This window comes from Lygodium microphyllum, chromosome 17 (genome assembly GCF_053477565.2).
Source record: "Lygodium microphyllum isolate KBCC chromosome 17, Lygodium_microphyllum_v1.1.10, whole genome shotgun sequence".
In the NCBI taxonomy this organism is placed as follows: domain Eukaryota; kingdom Viridiplantae; phylum Streptophyta; class Polypodiopsida; order Schizaeales; family Lygodiaceae; genus Lygodium; species Lygodium microphyllum.
The window spans coordinates 92874329-92894834 of NC_141151.1; positions in this window are offsets into that span (position 1 = coordinate 92874329).

The window sequence follows — 20506 nt, forward strand, 5'->3', positions numbered from 1 at the left end:
ATTGGCCATTTCAACTTGCCCTCTTCACTTGTGCATTTTCAGGTTTGCGGGAGAGATTTAGCTTGAGGAGATACACCAACAGCCCTAATACATCTACTTTCTTCATTTCAGCATTCATTGAATGTGGATTTATGCATTCTTCTATCTCTTTTCTCTCCCCCTTTTTCTCATGTTCATTGTCTTTTAGTATTCTCCATACTCTTCTGCATTTTCCACCACAGTACGATAGTTAGGGCATCTAGAATTTATCAATCAATGTTCTCTTCACACCTCCTGAAAGCTTCCATGGCTTTTTCTCCTTATTTCTCTCTCTTGTTTCCTTTTCTCTCTCCTTCTCTAATCTTTCTCTCTCATGTTATCTCTTTTTCTCTCCCCTCTCTGCAATCTTGTCTCTCTTCTCTTCTCTCTCTCTAGTCCTCTTCTTTACATACACACCATTTAATCAATCCTCTTCTTTACTCGTTTTCTCTCCTCTCTCTGCAATCTTGTCTCTCTTCTCTTCTCTCTCTCTAGTCCTCTTCTTTACATACACACCATTTAATCAGTCTATCATTCAAAAAAATCATAGTTAGATTAGGTATATAATCTCTCAACACTTTACTCATTTCATGCATCATGTGAGCAACAAAATTCATTGCCCCTATGGTAGAGTGCCCATGTTGAAGAAAGAGGACAAACAAGGGTCTAAAGTAGTAGCCTATGAAGCTTTTGAAGATTATAATGAAAAGACAATGATAGCTTTCATTTTGATCCGAGAGGATGAGGACTTATTTTAACATCTACTTAGGCCCATAGTAATCATGGAATGATGCCTCTAACTTCAAGTATTCTTTGTGATAAAGACTATGACAACTACTTTGTTTCACTATAGGATAGCTCTCTATTTTAGGATAAATTTAATTTTGATTTAATGATAGATATGCAAGAGTAATATGGGCTGATAGTGCTCAAAGAGACCTTTCTTGAGAGCTATAGGATGTCTAATTTAGATCATCTTAAAAAAATATTAGTGATTTAGTAGTACATGGTTTACAATGGACATCACTATGTCTATATCTAGGAGGAGCAGATTGTTTCACACAAATAGATGGATAATAATCTATTTTTGCCATACCAGGCTTCAATCCCCCTCTAAACTGAAGAATTTTGATACAAGGCATTTGGATACTTTACAATGGATGTATATACCTTGCAATTTATTTCCAACCCTATACGTGTAATTCTTTTAGCAAATCCTTGAAGATTAGATCAATTTTCATTAGGTGTATATGGAGTACTTTGTTCTTTTCTACCACTTGGAAAATATTATAATAATTCACATCTTCATTTTTTAGGACAAAAATATTTGGGTGGAGCTGGAATGTAAGGAAAAGAAAGTAGAGACGTATTTAAATAATATTTAGTATTACATTGGCCTAAGTATAAAATGTGTAAAGGACAATCGCACTGGCACCATTTTGAATAATGACTCTATCCTTTCACCTTTTCAAGCTTCTCTCGTGTCCTTTCATGGTTGTCATCCATCTCTCTCTCTTCTTACTATCTTTTTGTCCCCATTTCTAGTCTTTCTCTCTCCTCATCCAATCTTAATCTCTACTTTGCACTCTATTTCTCTCTCTTTTGTAGCCTTCTCATTTCTCTCTGACCCTTCATTACAATTATATAGCAAGCATGATGACCCATATGAAGTTGGTTTGCCAAGATAAGGGCTCTTAGTTTCTATGTTGAACTATGTCATTCATCATTTGACGGAACATATGCATAGATCTTATTTGTTGTATTATCCATATCTACCTCATGCAACCATAGGGTGACATGTGCATTCAATGAGCCCCTATATTGAATCTCATACCTGATCACATGGATGTTAGATGCATCCCATAGAAGCAACTTTTCCAACAATGTACTAATTGGAAAACAGGTGGAACCTAGTGTGAAAGAGGATAGCACCCTTGACAGGGCAATCTTTCCATGGGAATTCTAGATAATTTAACTCCTTTGCAATGGCTTCCAATGTATTGATCTCAGCCCACCTTGTACTAGTCACCTCATTTGTAGTGAACATAACGAAGAAGTGACACATGTCCCACATATTTACGATTGTGATAAGGTCCTTCAAGTTACATTGGTGCCAAGAAGGGAACCCTAATATTGGTGCGAGTAGCAAAGTATATACTTGACTATTGCTTCATTGGAAATATTTATGTTTTCTCGCTTATTATTATCGATGTCTCTTTGTGACGAACATGTGTTCATGTTGTTCACAATAAATATAGCTTGTTTTAGTTGGTACAAAATTAGGCAATGAGTCAAGCTCAGACTAAATTGCCCTCTCCCAAGAGTGAGAATCACCCTTGTGCATAGCCTCATCTCCCAAGACTGAATAGCCCTCTCCCAAGAGTGAGAATCACCCCTGTGCATAGCATCATCATAAGTGAGAGGCTCTCCTACATTTGCAACCAGCACAAAATCCATAGAGGGTGTAAAATGGTTAGGAGGTCGTCTATCTCTAGTAGAATGCCTCAACCCAGGCTCTATTTCCTAACCGACATTATGTCCAACATCAGCATGTCTAACATTTGGGCCATGAGCATCAGGTGATGCTTCACGTTGTCTAGCTAGCTGTGGAGCGGGTTGTACGAGAGCAGGTGGCTCCTCCTAAAAGATAACTCTGCATACCTCAACCACTTTCTCAGGCTGCATACGGATTTTTTCCTCATGAAAGATGACATCATGGATGCGGATCACTTTCCACGGATCCAGCTTATTGCATTTGTCTTTGGGCACATGGCAAAATGCCTCACATCCAAAGACACGCAAATGATCATAAGAGGGAGGCCATACCTCCTCTACAACCTGAAAGTCAATGCCGCTGCTAGGCGACCTATTAATAAGATGCACTGCAGTAGTAACTGCCTCAGCCCAAAAGTGCTGCGGTAAGACATCCTAGCTAAGCATGCTACAAACCCTTTCCTGAATGGTCATATTCATACGTTTAGCCATACCATTATGGGGAGGGGTGTAAGGGGCGGTCAACTGATGCTTAATACACCGCTCATCACAAAACTGCTCAAAAGCACGTGATATATACTCACCCCCATTATCTGATCTTAGGCATTTTAGCCTTTTTCCAAGCTGTTTCTCTACTAATGCAAGCCAACGCTAAAATGTGTCTAAGACATCGGATTTTATCTATATGGGATAAGCCCAAACTTTAGATGAGTAATCATCTATGAAAGTAACAAAGTACTTTGCCCCAGCGAGTGACTGACAGGGCATGGGCCCACATACATCTGAGTGCACAAGAGCCAAGGGCTCACCCATGGGTTTCTTACCAGACTTTTTATGTGTATTCCTAGTCTACCTACCATACAAACAATGATCACAAAAATCAAAATGCGAAGAGTCAAAAGGTAGAAGATACTACAAAGCACGGAGCATTTTCATTTCTTTAAGGGACATATGCCCCAAACGAGCATGCCAAAGGGATAGATGGGAGATAGAATCCAGAGACAAAATATGATTCAAGGTAGCTCCAGATACAAGTAAGGGATAGAGGCTGCCAGACTTGGAACCTCTTGCAAGCACAAGCCTGCCACGAGTAATCTTCCATGCAGAGTCTCCAAAAGACACAAAATACCCTGCATCATCAAGCTGTCCAACCGACATAAGGCTGCAAGTCAATGCAGGTACATTGCGTACATCATGCAAAACAAAAGAATTGCCAAAAGAAAACTGTAGCGTAACATCTCTAATTCCCATAATGTCAAGAGACCTATCATCACCAAGACACACAAGACCAGAGATGGTACAGTAGGTATGAAACCAATCTCTACAGGGTGTCACATGAAATGACGCACCGAAACCAAAAGCCAGCACTGCGCATACATAGAATGTGTCTTAGAATTTTGTAAGGCATCGCATGAACAAGCTGCAAGTATGTAATCCTCATTTGAATCAGTGGCCTGCATGGCATTAACCTCTTCTATCATTACACTAGACTTTGCAGGTATAATACTGTGCTCAGAAGACTTTTCATACACTTTCTCTTTTCCCTTTACCTTGTGCTTATCATCGCGCATTTTATGGCACTGCGGCCTAATATGTCCTACTTTCCCACAATAATGATAGGTAATATTAGACTTCCGTCCATGGAACTTACTGCGACCACGTGACTTGGACCTGGACTTCTGAGAGTCCTTGCCCTTATGATCATTATCATGCATGCCATGTTTGCCATCTCTAATGGTCAATGCATGTGAAGGGCAGGAAGCATCATTGTTTCTCCTATTGCTTTCCTCAATCAATAAAGCATTCTCAACATCTTTGACTTTCAGCCCATCAAGCTTGTTCGTGCATATGGCAATACGGAAGACATCCCATGATTCAAGAAAGGTGCCAAGCAGAAACAATGGGTGAATTTGTCTTTGAACTCAATATCCTGTGACAACAAACTCTTCATGATAGCAAGAAACTGATTGAAATGAGATGATAGGGATGTCCCCTCCTTCATGCAAAGGTCCATTAATTGCTTTAGCCAATACATCTGTGATGCAGGACTTTGCTGTGCATAGAGCTCCTAAATCTTCTCCCATAAATCCCATGCACTCTGATTCTCATCTTCAACAACATTATGATGTACTCCATGATTTACTGGTCTGAGATAGCTTGGGATTTATGGCTCTAATACATGGAGTACATGGATTTATGCATAAGCCTGAAATCATTCAAAGAGCATGTAACTCACAACCAAATGTAATGCCCAATAGATCCAAAATGCTCAAATACATGTGAAGACGAAGCTCCAAGTAATTGTCAAGCATGGGCGAACCAAGTGGCATCCATATCTGACCAAAGCACAAATGCAAGAAGCCTAAATGTCAAGCAATGACAATAGGCATAAGCTGGTCTAAAGCATGCCAACTAAAGCCAAATGCCAGTGAAGGATGACCAAGTCGAAGCCTAATCCAAGGTCAAAAGTATTTCGAAACCAAAAAGAATCATTTGACAATCTCCAAATACATCAATATGATCATTCAAACCTATAGTAAAAGCACCGCATATCCAAGAACCAATGCATACACCAAGTAAATGAGCTTTTTTATTACAGCAGTGTATTTACTATTAAATGAAGCTCAATCAGTGCCCAAATTTGCTCCAAATCAGTCACAAAGCATAGACATAGCATCCCATAACATTCAGGCATCACCAAGCATCAATAGGCATCAATAGGGCAATGCTAAGAAGCACCAAACAGTAAATGTCAAGTTCTGCCCTGTTTTGATAGTCCTGGGACTGTGTATACAGCAAGGGTTGAAGGGGGAAGCACTCGAATCAATCACCGGGAGCCAAGCACTAATGCCGGGGAGTCCAACAATGATCGGGAAGGTTGCCAAGAGTGCCAGGAAGCCGGGAAAGAGTCGGGAAATGCCAAGAGCAAGTCAGCCTAGCCCCTTAAAAATGCATCACATTTTGCGCTGGTTGTTCCTAGTAGCTAGGGGGTCTTCAACAATGCTCAGGATCACTTGGCAATGTCGAGAGGGCTCCGATGCAGCCCTGGAAGAGGCCAATGAAGGCCGGAAGATCGGGGAGGAGGCGGAAGATCAAAACATACCTGCAAATGAAGGTGCCATGGGCTGCCATTGAAATCGAGTTGAAGCTCTTCAAATTCAGGCTGAAGAGAATGTCGGGCAAGCTCCAATGCCTTTGCTCTGATACCAGTTGAAAGGGAAGTGGAACCTAGGAGGAAGAAGCTTGGCAGTGAGAGCTATGGCAGATGGAGAGCAAGAGCAAGAGTGAGAGTGAAACTCAAAGTGGGGACTCCAACAACCACAGTGTGTGGTCGGGCCTTCCTTTATTCAAACTGTCACTAAAAGAATAAAGAATAAGTGACTGTGATGGGCGCTCGCCACCTACAGTGTGCAGTGGTGGGTACTGTCAGTGTAGTAATACACAGGCGGCTAGGCGGATGCACCTTTACCCCCAACACTAAATAAGGTTTAAAATGCCAAGAAAGACATACTATCTTTATGGATATAAGACTTTGATGATGTATTTTCAAAATAGCTAACACAACTATCCCTTAATCAAGAGATTGACCATGAGACAAAACTGACTCCTAAAGTTGAGTTGGTGTCCAATATTTGTGCAAAATCTCAATGCATGTTGGGCTAAACACACAATAGTTGAGATATTGAATAGACTTCTATTCTTTCATAAGCTACAACTCACTTTTGCGATAACCTCTCACCTTGTATTTCATCAATTTGCTTTAACTAACCATGCATCCTTCTCTCAAACTCAAGAAAGCAAGCATACAAGACTAGCTTTGAGATATAGTGAACTCACCAACTTACCTTCCCACAATGTATTCTAAAAGCTTGAAGGCTTGAAGATGGTTCCATGACCCAAGGAACACAATCTAATTCCATTGATCATTCACATCCACCAGCAAGTATACCAATGTTGAGAGAATAAGTTAGAGAAGAAAAAGGAGAGAAAGAAGATGGATGAAAGCTTCACCAATGTTGAGAGAAGAAGGAGAGAAAGAAGATGGAAAAGAGCAAGAAGAAGATATAGAGCTTCTCTATCCCAACTTTGTCACTTAATACACCTCTCTCCCTCTCAATAATGGGACAATATAATAGAATATTCCCAACATGGATGCACCAAAACAATAAATACAACTAAGACCTCCCGCACTTATATAGACAAAGATTAGGGTTAGGATTAGGTTACACTTCTCTAAGGTAGTGTCCTATTTGCATTTTAGGGTTTACACTAATGTGAAATAAGGTTTGCACCCCATTTTGCATTTTAGAATTTCCACAATTATGAATTAGCATTTACACCCTATTTAAGAAGTCATATCCACTTTGTGGACTCTAGGTTGGACCTTCCTTGAAGCATGCTTGTATATTAACCTAATTAGACCTAGCATGCACTATGACAATTACATTTCTATGTGTGCAATCCATACAATGTACACATTCTTGTTAGCTCCTCTAGATGCTAAGACCGGCTCCAAATCTAAGATCGTCATCTATGGCAAATTTCTTCCTATGGACAAGGTCTAAATGAGATGAATTTTAAAACAACGTCAACTTTGTCCAAACTTGTTAAAATTAGCTACCTTTTTGCATTTACATAGAATAGCTTGTTGCCACATAATTTATCCTATTTTCCTCTTGAGAAGAAAGGTATCAATCCTAGCTTTTATGATTATATAAAGAAAAGATCGAGTTATATAACCTAATGTTTCATTGAGAATAACATAGGGAAGGAAAGTCTCAATATTTAATCTATCAATCATAGGAGTGTAGCTTTGACTATAGATTATTTAGTCTATTCAATAATCATTTTATTATTGTTAGTAAAGAAACTTATTTAACTACCACAAGATAGCACACTACACAAGGACTAGAGGAGGGAATGATACTTTCAAAATTTTCCTTCTAGGCAACTAAATTATTATCTCTCTCTCTCTCTCTCTCTCTCTCTCTCTCTCTCTCTCTCTCTCTCTCTCTCTCTCTCTCTCTCTCTCTCTCTCTCTCTCTCTCTCTCTCTCTCTCTCTCTCTCTCTCTCTCTCTCTCTCTCTCAATGATTGCTTCAAGATGGTGGCTTTGATATTGTGGGTGGAAGCTATTATATAGCCTATCCCCCCTCTCTAATATTGATCACTCAATTCCATTTACTCCCCCTTCTTCTCAACTTGTACATATCTCTCTCTTGAAAGGGAAGTAGAACCCAGGAGGAAGAAGCTTGGTGGTGAGAGCTATGGCGGATGGAGAGCAAGAGCGAGAGAGAGAGAGAGAGAAAGAGAGAGAGAGAGAGAGAAAGAGAGACAAAAAAGTGAGAACTCCAACAACCACACTGTCTAGTCGGGCCTTCTTTTATTCAAACTATCACTAAAAGAATAAAGAATAAAGACTATGATGGGCGCTCGCCAACCTGCAGTGTGCAGTGGTGGGTACTGTCAGTGTAGTAATACATGGGCAGCTAGGCGGAGACGCCTTTACCCCCAACAACCTCCCACTTAAAGGCAAATCTGTTTCAGTGAGAGAGAAAAGAAAAGAAAAGGCAGTACAACATGTACATATGTACAACAAGAAGAGGGAAAAGATGTCATCTCATCCAGCGCCCATCAATCTCTTGTGGAAGGCAAAGCGCTCTGTAGTGAGGCTCTTCATGAGCAAGTTTGCAGGATTATGCTCAGTCAAAATCTTGACAAGATCAACAGACCTGTCCTCAACAACCTTGTGAATGAAGTGATACCTCACCTCAATATGTTTCATCTTCGCATGGAAGACCAGATTCTTGGCCAAGTGAATGGCACTCATAGAATCCGAATGCAGTGTAGGCATAGCATCTGTCATACCAAGGTCTGCAATCAAACTGCCTAACTAGATAGCCTCCTTGCAAGCCTCTGTGGCTGCAATATACTCTACCTATGTAATAGAAAGAGTCGTACACTTCTGCGCCCTGCACATCCAAGAGATAGCCCCTCCAACATAAGTGAACACATAGCCAGAAGTAGACTTTCTACTATCTGCATGTCCTGCATGATCAGATTTAGTGTACCCCACGACTCTTATATCCTAGCTGCCATAGCAAATATACATATCTGTTGTGCCCTTCAGGTACCTCATGATACCCTTCACGGCATCCCAATGTTTCTTGCTAGGTGTAGCCATATAACGTGCCACCACCCCAACTGCAAAAGCAATATCTGGATGGGTGGCTATCATGGCATACATAAGACTCCCCACAGCTGATGCATAGGGAATCTTGGCCATCTCGACCCTCTGCTCATCTCTCTGCAAACAATCGGCCTGTGAAACCTTCACATGAGAAGGTAATGGATAGCAAATAGGCTTAGCATCTTGCATACGGAAGCACTCAAGGACTTTATGAATGTACTCCCTCTAGGACAGATAGAGTAGTCCCTAAGATTTGTCGCACGTAATGTGCATACCAAGTATATGAGAGGCCTATCCCAAATCTTCCATCTCTAAGCTCTTCTTGAGTTGAGCCTTAAGAGCATCTAGCTCCTCATGAGATGTCCCTGCTAAGATCATGTAATCCACATAGAGTACCAAAATCGGTAAAGAACTGTCCCGTGCTTTCTTTGTGTACAAGCACGGATCCATGACACTACAGCTGTAGCCCTGTGACTACATGAATGCATCGAGCTTATGGTACCATTCCCTAGGTGCCTACTTCAAGCCACATAGACTCTTCTTTAGCTTGCACACTAGGTGTTCCCTGCCAAGGCCTGCAAAACCCTTAGGCTACTCCATGTAAATCTCATCATGCAAGTCCCCATGTAAAAAATTCGTCTTGACATCCATCTGGTACAAGTCCAGGTCAAGTTGTGCAACTAAGGCCAAGACTAAGCGTAGGGTGGTCATCTTAAACACAGGAGAAAAGACTTCATCAAAGTCAACACCATGCTCCTACTTCAAGCCCTTAACAACCAATCGAGCCTTGTATGCCGGCTTAGGGTGTTCAGGGGTACTTTTCAGCTTGTACACCCACTTGCATGGCAAAGCCTTCTTACCCTGAGGCAAGGAAACCAAATCCCAAGTCTGATTCTTATGCAATGAGTTAAGCTCAGACTGCATAGCCCTCTCCCAAGAGTGAGAATCACCCCTGTGCATAGTCTCATCATAAGTGAGAGGCTCTCATGCATCTGTAACCAGTACGTAATCCATAGAGGGCGCAAAACAGTCAGGAGTTCATCTATCTCTAGTAGAACACCTCAACCCAGGCTTTGCTGCCTGACCAACATCCTTGTTAACATCAACATGTATAGCATATGGGCCATGAGCATCAGGTCATGCTGCATGCTATCTAGCTGGTCGTAGAGCGAGCTGTATGGGAGCAGGTGGCTCCTCCTAAAAGATAATTCTGCATACCTCAACCACTTTCTCAGGCTGCATATGCATTTTGTCCTCATAAAAGATGACATCATGGCTGCGGATCACTTTTCGCACCTACGGATCCCATAAACAGTAACCCATCTCTCCTGCATCTCCATAGCCAATGAAAATGCATTTCACACTTTTAGGATCCAGCTTATTGCATTTGTCCTTGGGCACATGGTAGAAGGCCTCACATCCAAAGACACGCAAATGATCATAAGAGGGGGGCTTGCCTACCCATACCTCCTCTACAATCTGAAAGTTAATGCCACTCCTAGGCAACCTATTAATGAGATGCACTGCAGTAGTAACTGCCTCAGCCCAAAAGTGTTGTGGTAAGCTAGCCTGGCTAAGCATGCTACAGACCCTTTCCTGAATGGTCATATTCATGCGTTCAGCCATATCATTCTGGGGAGGGGTGTAAGGGGCATCAATTGACGCTTAATACCCTAATCATCACAAAATTGCTCAAAAGCACGTGATACATACTCACTCCCATTATCTAACCTTAGCCATTTCAGCTTATTTTCAGACTGGTTCTCTGCTAATGCAAGCCAACGCTGAAATGTGTCTAAGACATCGGATTTTATCTATATGGGATAAGCCCAAACTTTACATGAGTAATCATCTATGAAAGTAACAAAATACTTTGCCCCACCTATTGACTGACAGGTCATGGGCCCACATACATCTGAGTGCACAAGAGCCAAGGGCTCACCCATGGGTTTCTTACCAGACTTTTTATGTGTATTCCTAGTCTACCTACCATACAAACAATGATCATAAAAATCAAAATGCGAAGAGTCAAAAGGTGGAAGATACTGCAAAGCACGGAGCATTTTCATTTCTTTAAGGGACATATGCCCCAAATGAGCATGCCAAAGGGATACATGGGGGATAGAATCCAGAGACAAAATATGATTCAAGGTAGCTTCAAATACAAGTAAGGAATAGAGGCTGCCAGACTTGGAACCTCTTGCAAACACAAGCCTGCCACAAGTAATCTTCCATGCAGAGTCTCCAAAAGACACAAAATACCATGCATCATCAAGCTGTCCCACTGACATAAGGCTGCAAGTCAATGCAGGTACATTGCGTACATCATGCAAAACAAAAGAATTGCCAAAAGAAAACTGTAGCCCAACATCTCTAATTCCCATAATGTCAAGAGACCTGTCATCACCAAGACACACAGGACCAGAGATGGTACAGTAGGTATGAAACCAATCTCTATAGGGTGTCACATGAAATGATGCACCGAATCCAAAAGCCAGCATTGTGCATACATAGAATGTGTCTTAGAAGCCTGTAAGGCATCGCATGAACAAGCTACAAGTATGTAATCCTCATCTGAATCAGTGGCTTGCATGACATTAACCTCTTCTATCATTACACTAGACTTTGCAAGTACAATAATGCGCTTAGAAGACTTTTCGTACACTTTCTCTTTTCCCTTTTCCTTGAGCTTATCATCGCACATCTTATGGCACTGTGGCCTAATATGTCCTACTTTCCCACAATAATGAGAGGTAAGATCAAACTTCCGTCCATGGGACTTACTACAGCCACGTGACTTTGACCTAGACTTTTGAGAGTCCTTGCCCTTATGATCATTATCATGCCTGCCATGTCTGCCACCTCTAATTGTCAATGCATTTGAAGAGCAGGAAGCATCATTGTTTCTCTTGTTGATTTTCTCAGTCAATAAAGTACTTTCAACATCTTTAATTTTCAGTCCATCAAGCTTGTTCATGCACATGGCAGTACAGAAGACATCCCATGATTCAAGCAAGGTGCTAAGTAGAAACAACAAATGCAAGTTGTCTTTGAACTCAATACCCTGTGACAAGGTCCAGTAACTACAATTTGTCTCCTCCTTCATGCGAAGGTCCATTAACTACTTCAGCCAATACATCTATGATGTAGGACTCTACTACGCATAAAGCTCCTGAATCTTCTCCCATAAGTCCCATGTACTCTAATTCTCATCTTCAACAACATTATGATGGACCTCTTTTGAGAGTGACAAGATAATGGTAGACTTGCATAGCTCATCAACTTCCATCCAAACATCATCATCCATATCCTTGGGTTTAGCACCCTTCAAATGCAATGGTTTAATCTGCAACTTTTGCACCAAAACTTGCCATATCTGAGACTTCCAATACCCATAGTTGGTACCATCCAACTTGGAAATGTTAAAGAGAGCTGTGTCTTTCAGATGACCAGCCATGCTGTCCCAAATCAAAGCAAAAAGGAAAAATTGCAAGTTGTTGTAATTAGCAGAAAAATGCACTAAAACCATTGCTAAAACTGACTGAAATAGTGGATATCACTAAGAGAACCACCTGTCCACCAAATATGACCAAGATAACATCAAACAGTAAGCATTACCCTCATACAAGTGCTCGAAATCTACAGATTTCAGCTTGCTGGAATAAATTACAAAAGTATGTAAAATTGTCCCAAAGTGAAGCAATCACTGATACATATGTCACTGCAACTGCTAGGTAGCAAGAGTCATCCAACAGTGAGGGGCAAGAAGGTACCAAGAACTGTCGGACCAATAACCTATCAAGCAAGAGACATCTCATAGGTCTAGAAGTCATACATGTAATGGGTCTCAAGATAAGAGAAGAGACCAAGTACAAGCACAACTTATAGAGCAAGAAGCTCAATGCATAACCATCCAAGATGCATACAAAACTGACAAACCTGTGACAGAGATAGGTGCCTGTCCCAATAGGCATATAAAATTAGCCCACTACAGATTAACTGCAGACATAAAGTGCTCAAGAGAGCAAATGCATTTAACTGTCCACAAGCTCAAGATCAAGTGTAAGTAAAACTCTGTGTACATTCGAATATGCTAAGAGGCTCCCATTGGAAGTAAAGTCAAATGCAAATAGAGCAAGCAATGCTCAAATACGTTGAGTACATAGCATCAGACATTCCAAATCCTAGTAGGGTACATCCGAAACATAAATCCCAAGCTATCTCAGACCCGTAAAGCATAAGCATGAAACCATTCAAATAGCATGTAAATGACAACGAAATGTAATGCTCAGTAGGTCCAAAATGCTTAAATATAGCTCCAAGTGGTTGTCCTGTATGGGCAAACCAAGTGGCATCCATATCTGACCAAAGCATAAATGCAAGAAGCCTAAATGTCAAGTAGTGACAATAGGCCTAAACCGGTCCAAAGCATGCCAACTCAATCCAAATGCCAGTGAATGACAACCAAGATGAAGCCTTATCCAAGCTTAAAAGCATTTTGGAACCAAAAAGAAGTATTTGACAATCTCCAAATACATTGGTATGATCATTCAAATCTCCAGTAAGCACCCATATCCAAGAACCAATGCATACACCAAGTAAATGAGCTTTAGCCCACTGGATTATAGCAGCATATTCATGTCAAATGAAGCTCAATCGATACCCAAATCTACTCCAAATAAGTCCCAAAGCATAGACATGGCATCCCATAACATCTGGGAATCACCGGGCATCAATAGGTATTAAACGGGCAATGCCAAGTGCTGCCCTATTTTTTACAGTCCTGGGACTGTGTATACAGCAATGGCTGAAGGTCAAAGCACTCATATCGATCGCCTGGAGCCAAGAACCAATGCCAGGGAGTCCAAAGATGATCGGGAAGGTTGCAAACAGTGCCGAGAAGCCACGGAAGGAGATGGAAATGCCAGGAATTGATCAGCCCGTCCCCTTAAAAATGCGTTGCATTTTGTGCTGCTTGTTCCTAGGGGCTGGGGGTCTTCAGCAATGCTACTGAGCACTTGGCAATGATCAGGGGGCCCCACTGGAGCCCAGCAAAGTATAATGAAGGCCGAAAGATCGGGGAGGAGGCGGGAAATCAAAACATACCTGCAAATGAAGGTGCCATGGCTCCCATTGAAGTTCGAGTTGAAGCTCTTCAAATTCAGGTTGAAGAGAATGTCGAGCAAGCTCCAATGCCTTTGCTCTAATACCACTTAAAAGGGAAGTAGAACCTAGGAGGAAGAAGCTTGGCGGTGAGAGCTATGGCGGATGGAGAGCAAGAGCGAGAGAGAGAGAGAGAGAGAGAGAGAGAGAGAGAGAGAGAGAGAGAGAAGAGAGAGAGAGAGAGAGAGAGAGAGAGAGAGAGAGAGAGAGACTCAAAAGTGGGAACTCCAACAACCACAATGTGTGGCCGGGCCTTCCTTTATTCAAATTGTCACTAAAAGAATAAAGAATAAGTGACTGTGACGGGCGCCTGCTACCTACAGGTGCAGTGGCGGGTACTGTCAATGTAGTAATACACGGGCGGCTAGGCGAAGGCACCTTTACCCCCAACATCTCTCATGATGATTGATCACTACATTTATCTGCATGTCATCTTTTTATTCTCCTTGCTATATTTATGTTCATCTCCATGATGATTATGATCAAGATAATTATCAAAAATGATAGAGATTGCTTCATTTTTGCAAAAGTTTAAAATATTTTCTTCTATTATTTATTTTTTAACTTTAGATTTTTTTGGCCTCCAAACACATGTAGGGGTTGTGATGTTACAGATGCATCCAATTATTGTCGTATAACATTTACTAGCCATTTTGGCATAGTCATAGGCTACTCAACCTCTACTCTCTCATCAACAAGTGTAATATTCACATTTGTATCAAAAATAGGTTCATATGTGGATTCATTAAAAACCTACAAAGGGTAAAAAGTTGCCACATTTGGTACTATATTTGACTACCCACACAAAAAAGAGGTAATAAAGTGCCATATGTATCTTGTGAGCAAATAACTATATGGGAAAGTAAAGGTTGCACAACATCTTTAACAAAGACCCTGGAAAGTAAAGGTTGCACAACATCTTTCACAAAGACCATTATGATTGACCAAAATGTGTTGGTTTGTAGATGATGTAATCTATAGCCTTACTTTCAAAAGTGCAACCAACAAATATACATTTCACAACCTTATTGTCTAATTTGTTGCACTATTATGCATATATGAATGTGTAAGCTAGGAAATTGAAAATATGCTAGTGAACAATGTATATCATTCTTCTATGCGCACAAGTACAATATTCACATTTGTATCAAAAATAGGTTCATATATGGATTCATTAAAAACCTACAAAGGGTAAAAAATTGCCACCTTTGGTACTATATTTGACTACCTGCCACTAAAAAGAGGTAACAAAGTGCCATACATAACTTGTGAGCAGATACCTATATGGGAAAGTAAAGGTTGCACAACATCTTTCACAAAGACCTTCATGATTGACCAAAGTGTGATAGTTTGTGGATGATGTAATCTATAACCTTACTTTCAAAAGTGGAACCAACAAAAATACATTTCACAACCTTATTTTCTAAAAAATATGTACTATTATGCATATATTAATGTATAAGTTAGGAAATTGATAATATGCTAGTGAATAATGTATGGCTTTTTTCTATGCCAAGCCTCATATAGAGTGAGAAGCTTTGGTGGGACACCTATTAGCACATGAGCTATGTAAATAATAGTCTCAAGCCAAAATGATGTGGCAAGAGCTTGGTCATACATTGAGTCTTCTTGATGAGAGATTTGTTTTTCCTCTCAACTACACCATTTTATTGTGGTGTGTATGGCACTATGCATCAGTGTTTTTTTCCAAGGTTCAACTAGAAATGCATCAAACTCTTTAGACATGTACTCCCCCTCTTAATCAAAATAGAGAGTGCCCACTTTACATCTTCACAATTTTCTAGCCATATATACAAATTGTTTGAAGCACAAAATACTTCAGACTTAGCTCCCAAAGGGTATACCTATGAATGCTTAGAGTAGTCATAAATAAAAGCCACAAAGTATAGGTAATCGCCTAAAAAAAGTGTTCATATTGGACTACAAACATCATTGCATACAACTTGTACTACTTTGCAAGTAACTCTCACTAAATTGTGTATTACATACATATCTGATTTCTACAAATATGGCAAATTATAAAATTTCAAATAATCAAAATATGTGTGCTAGATTTTTGTATCTAAAATAGCCTACAAATCTACAACTACATATTCCATATATTCCACACATTCACCATAATTAGTGAGCTTCTATGATCCATAATATAGTGTATTAGATAAAATAATTGCATTTACCACATGAGAGATCATGAATTTGTAATATATATCAAATATATATTCGCCTCCTCACGCGGCAGCACGTCGAGCTGGAAGGGGGATGGGGGGTAGGGAGCCAGCAAGCTCCTCGCTGGAGCTTGCTCAGGCCCCTCGCCATGCAGGCGGACACATCAAGGGGGGGAGGATTCCCTCCCCTCCCCTATATAAAGAGGGAGGGCCGCAGGGTTTTTGAAAGGAGGAGGTGGGGGAAACGAAGCCTCTTTGCTGTTGCCGTCGACGTCTGCTGTGATAGAGGGAGGCTGCCATAACACCACCGCCGCTGAGGAGGAATCGCCCTGCAACCAACCGCCAATCTGCACCCGCTGACGCCGTCTAGATCCGCCGTCGTGAAGCAACTCCCTCTCCCCACGTGGTTTCTGTGATTCCACAGAAGCTTCAAGAAGCTTCTTGAAGCTTCTAAGGGGGACCACCTCAAGCCCCCTTTTCTATACCTTAGAACCCTTTCCACCCCCGATTTTTTTTTAAACCCTCAAGCCTCCCTTTCTATACCCTTCCCTTACCCTTTCACCCCCTCCCGGTTTTACCCCCTTAAAAATCCTTTCACCCCGCCCCAATCTTAAAACCCTTAACCCCTTTCCGTGGGCCATTAAACTCCCACATCCCTTGGCCTCGTAACCCGCAAATTTCCCTCTTTTCCTCTCCCCCCCCCCCCCCGTGCCTAAATCTATAAGTCCCTTCTTGTGTTGAAACCCGTGTTGAAACCCCCCCCCATATTCCTCTTAACACACCCCCTAAGCTCTTTCTAACCCCGTGTTCCCTTTTCCTTACACGCCCTTTTCTCTCTCCCCCCCTACTATAAGCCTTCACCCTTCACCTTTCCCTCTCACTCCGGGTTAAAATCCCAAAGACCTTTACTACTCTAAAAATTCCCTTTCTATACCTTTTACCCCAAGCCCAAAGTTCTCCAAAGGTTCATGTGGTTGCAAAGCCACACTCACCCATAACCTTTTTGCCGTGTATATACCCTATAGGGCCTTCTTAGGTTTTATAAATCTTTCCCTTTCCGAAGAAGCTAAGAACCTAAAGGTCTTATTATTCCTTCTGGTGGTCAATCATTTAAACGGCTCCTTGCCTCGAAAGAGAGACGGTGTAAATCCGAAAGAAAGAGTAAAAGCTGCCTTCACATTCGAACTGCAATGCCGCCTAAGAAAGTCCAAGGAGTAGTTGCAGGAGGGTCATCTCCCGATATCCATGTGGATATCTCACCCCAAAACCAGGTTTTTTTTTCTTCTTGGTTTTATATCTGTTTTAAGTCAATCATGCAAAGATGAATTGTTAAGGATAAGATATATTTTTTCCGAGTTATTTACGATGAAGGAGTTTAGTTTAATTGATCATGCAAAAATAATAATAGCTTCCTTCAAATAGCATCATGCATTGAAACGAATTATGAGCAAGATTATCTACTTACTATAATAGTATATTTCAGTTAAATCTTGAAGGTATAAAAAAATTGCATCTTGCACCATTAACCCCTATTCTTTTTTGCAACAAATCATCATAGAAGATGAAATTCATGAAAGGTTTCGTACGTTGCTTGAACTCTAGGAAGTTATCATTGCTAACTGCATATCTTAGCAAGGAAAAGATTGTTATTTGGCATGAGTTTCATTTGCAAAGAAAAAGAAAGATTAATTGAATTTACCTAACCTCAAAGCATTAAAGTTTAGGACTAAAAAATCAATTGTCACAAGGATAACAAATCGTGTCGAGGTTATCTCAATATTACCTTCTAAAAGATAACCGAATTAAGGTAAACTTAGAAATACCTATGCTCCGAAGTATGCGTTGGGAATGATTTAAAGGCCAGGAAACGTTTATACCTTAAACACTTGACTATCTTCCCTGATTGTAGGATCAATAAATTCGTAAATGTGAAAGAACTAGGGTTTGTCCCTAAGGTTCTTAAAAAGAGACCCTAGGTCCGACAAACGTCAGCTTAAAGAAACTAAAACCGATTATTTCATCGCAGGACTTGCGCAGCAAGTACGAAGTCGTATAGTCTTGTGATTGATTCACAAGAAGAAAGGTTAAATACCCTCAACAAGGATGGCGGATCCTTACGCAAGTTATCTTGCAAAAGGATGTATTCTTTGATATCCTTCTAAATAAGGAAAGTTAAAACCGGAATCTAAAGTATCCAATGAACTTTAGGTTTGACCAAGTTGGGTTAATAAGGTATACCCTAACCCAGAATATAAGGGATCGTGCCAAGTTGCAAGACACCTTGGAACGAGTGCTGATGCATTCGAAAGGAAAGAATCATTCCTTAGCAATTTGCCAAACAACAAGGTCGATTAATGGAAATGTTTGTGCTTGCTAGAGATTTTAGAGCACTGTTTGATTTATTACAAATTAAATGAATATCTATACTTTAGGTTGAAGGCCTGAAGGGAGAGGCAGTTTCAGTTACCCCCGACTGCCTGCCTGACTCTAGTTATCCACACATAGCTCAGTGGGACATGTCTACAAAAGCCAATCTCTACCAACATCGGTTGGAGCCAAATTGCCTCCATAGCTGTGGAACAAAAAGCACAGTACTCAGCCTCTATAGAAGGAAGTGCCACAATAGGTGCTTCTCACAACTCCATGAGATAGCTCCCAATCCAAGGGAAGCCAAGAAAGAAGTGAAGGATCCCTAGATCCATCATGTTAAACTCCTATCTCAAGATCTTTGGAGTCTGATCAACCTCCTGGTGAGGAGTCACTCCATGTGATAGTCAAGTCATCCATATACAAGAACGCAAGCACACACATGTCATCCATAACCTTATAGTAAATGTTCGGGTCATGATTTGAGTAATGGAAGACACTCTATAGGAAGAATGCTAGTAAAAGCTTAAGGAGCTTGCTTCAAGATATAGAGGGCCTTTCAAAACCTATCAATATGGTTCTTCATCCCCTGCATAAGAAACTAAGTGGATGTGATACATAGATCTCTTCCTCTAAGACACCACTTATAAACGCAAACTTTGCATCCATTTGAAAAATAGGCCAATGGTGATGAGGTACAAGAGCCAAGATAGCTTGAATAGTCAGCATCTGAGCTATAGGTGTGAAAGTCTCTCAATAATCCAACCTTGCTTGCAGGGCAAATCCCTTGACATCAAGTTGTGCCTTATGCTTGTCCAAGGGTCCATCTACAAGATACCTGGTCTTATAGACCCACTTCACATCAATCATCTTTTGGTTCTTTGGACATGGAACCAAATCCCAAGTTTAGTTCCACTCACTAGAATCAAGCTCAACCTTCATAGCACTGCATCAAATCTCTTGTGTGAAAGCCTCATCAATTGTAGTAGGTTCATGGTCATGAAGAATCTATGACATAAGGACATAGTTCACATAGAGTGAAATATCCTACTAGGCTTGAATTCCAGCTGGTCTACATGGGCCTATAGATGTCTCTAGGAAATGAGTAATCCATGACTCAGCATGAGTCACTGATACTAGTTAGGAATGGTGAATAGGCTCATCCCACTACAAAGGAGAGTAAGTAGCCCTTGGTACTTATAATGCACCAGTTATGGAAGGAACTCCCCTCACTAAGGGAAGGTAAATCCCCCTCGCTCAAAGAGAAAGGCTCCCCCTTGGATGGCTCAATCCCCCCAAAAGAGACCTGAGGAGATGGGAAAGAGGTAGCACTACTCGAAGATGAGGCAGAAGAAGGAGTTGTTAAGGGTCAAAGAGGAGAGGAGAGCGAGATGGGGTAGTAGAGGAAGGAGGGGGAGGAGTTGCAAATGAAGAAGGGGTACAAATGGGTAACCTAGAAGGAAGGAGCAAGGAAAATGGTGGGGGGTTTAGTTGAGGACAAAGAAGACTTGCAACAAAGGAACCATCAATGGATCTTCAAAGGTCAAAACTTCATTGGAGATCACATCCTTACTTACCTCAATCTTTTATTTTATCAAGTCATATAGCCAATATCCCTTGATGGTCACACTATAGCCCATGAAGATAAGCTTATTTGCTTCCTCTCTTCTTCTTGTCCACATTAACATATGCATCACACCCAACAATGTGAATGTGAGATATAGAAGGCTTCTTCCCAAATAAAACCTCATAGGGAGTCATATCCTGCAATATTGAAGTAGGAGACATGTTATGAATATGAACCATTATAGCCATTGCCTCATCTCAAAGGGAATGAGATAAGCTCCTATGCTCCAACATCAATCGAGCCATCTCTAGCATGGTCCGATTGGTGTCCTCCACCATATCATCCTCATATGGTGAGTTTGGATGAGAATACTCCACCCGCATACATCAGAACAAAACTCGTTGTCATGGTCTACTCATACACCTCAAATCTTGAAAGATATTTGCATTTCTACAAACACCTTCCACTTCATAGAAGGTAGAGTATGCCTTGCTCTTGTACTCCAAAAAATAAGGCCAAAAAT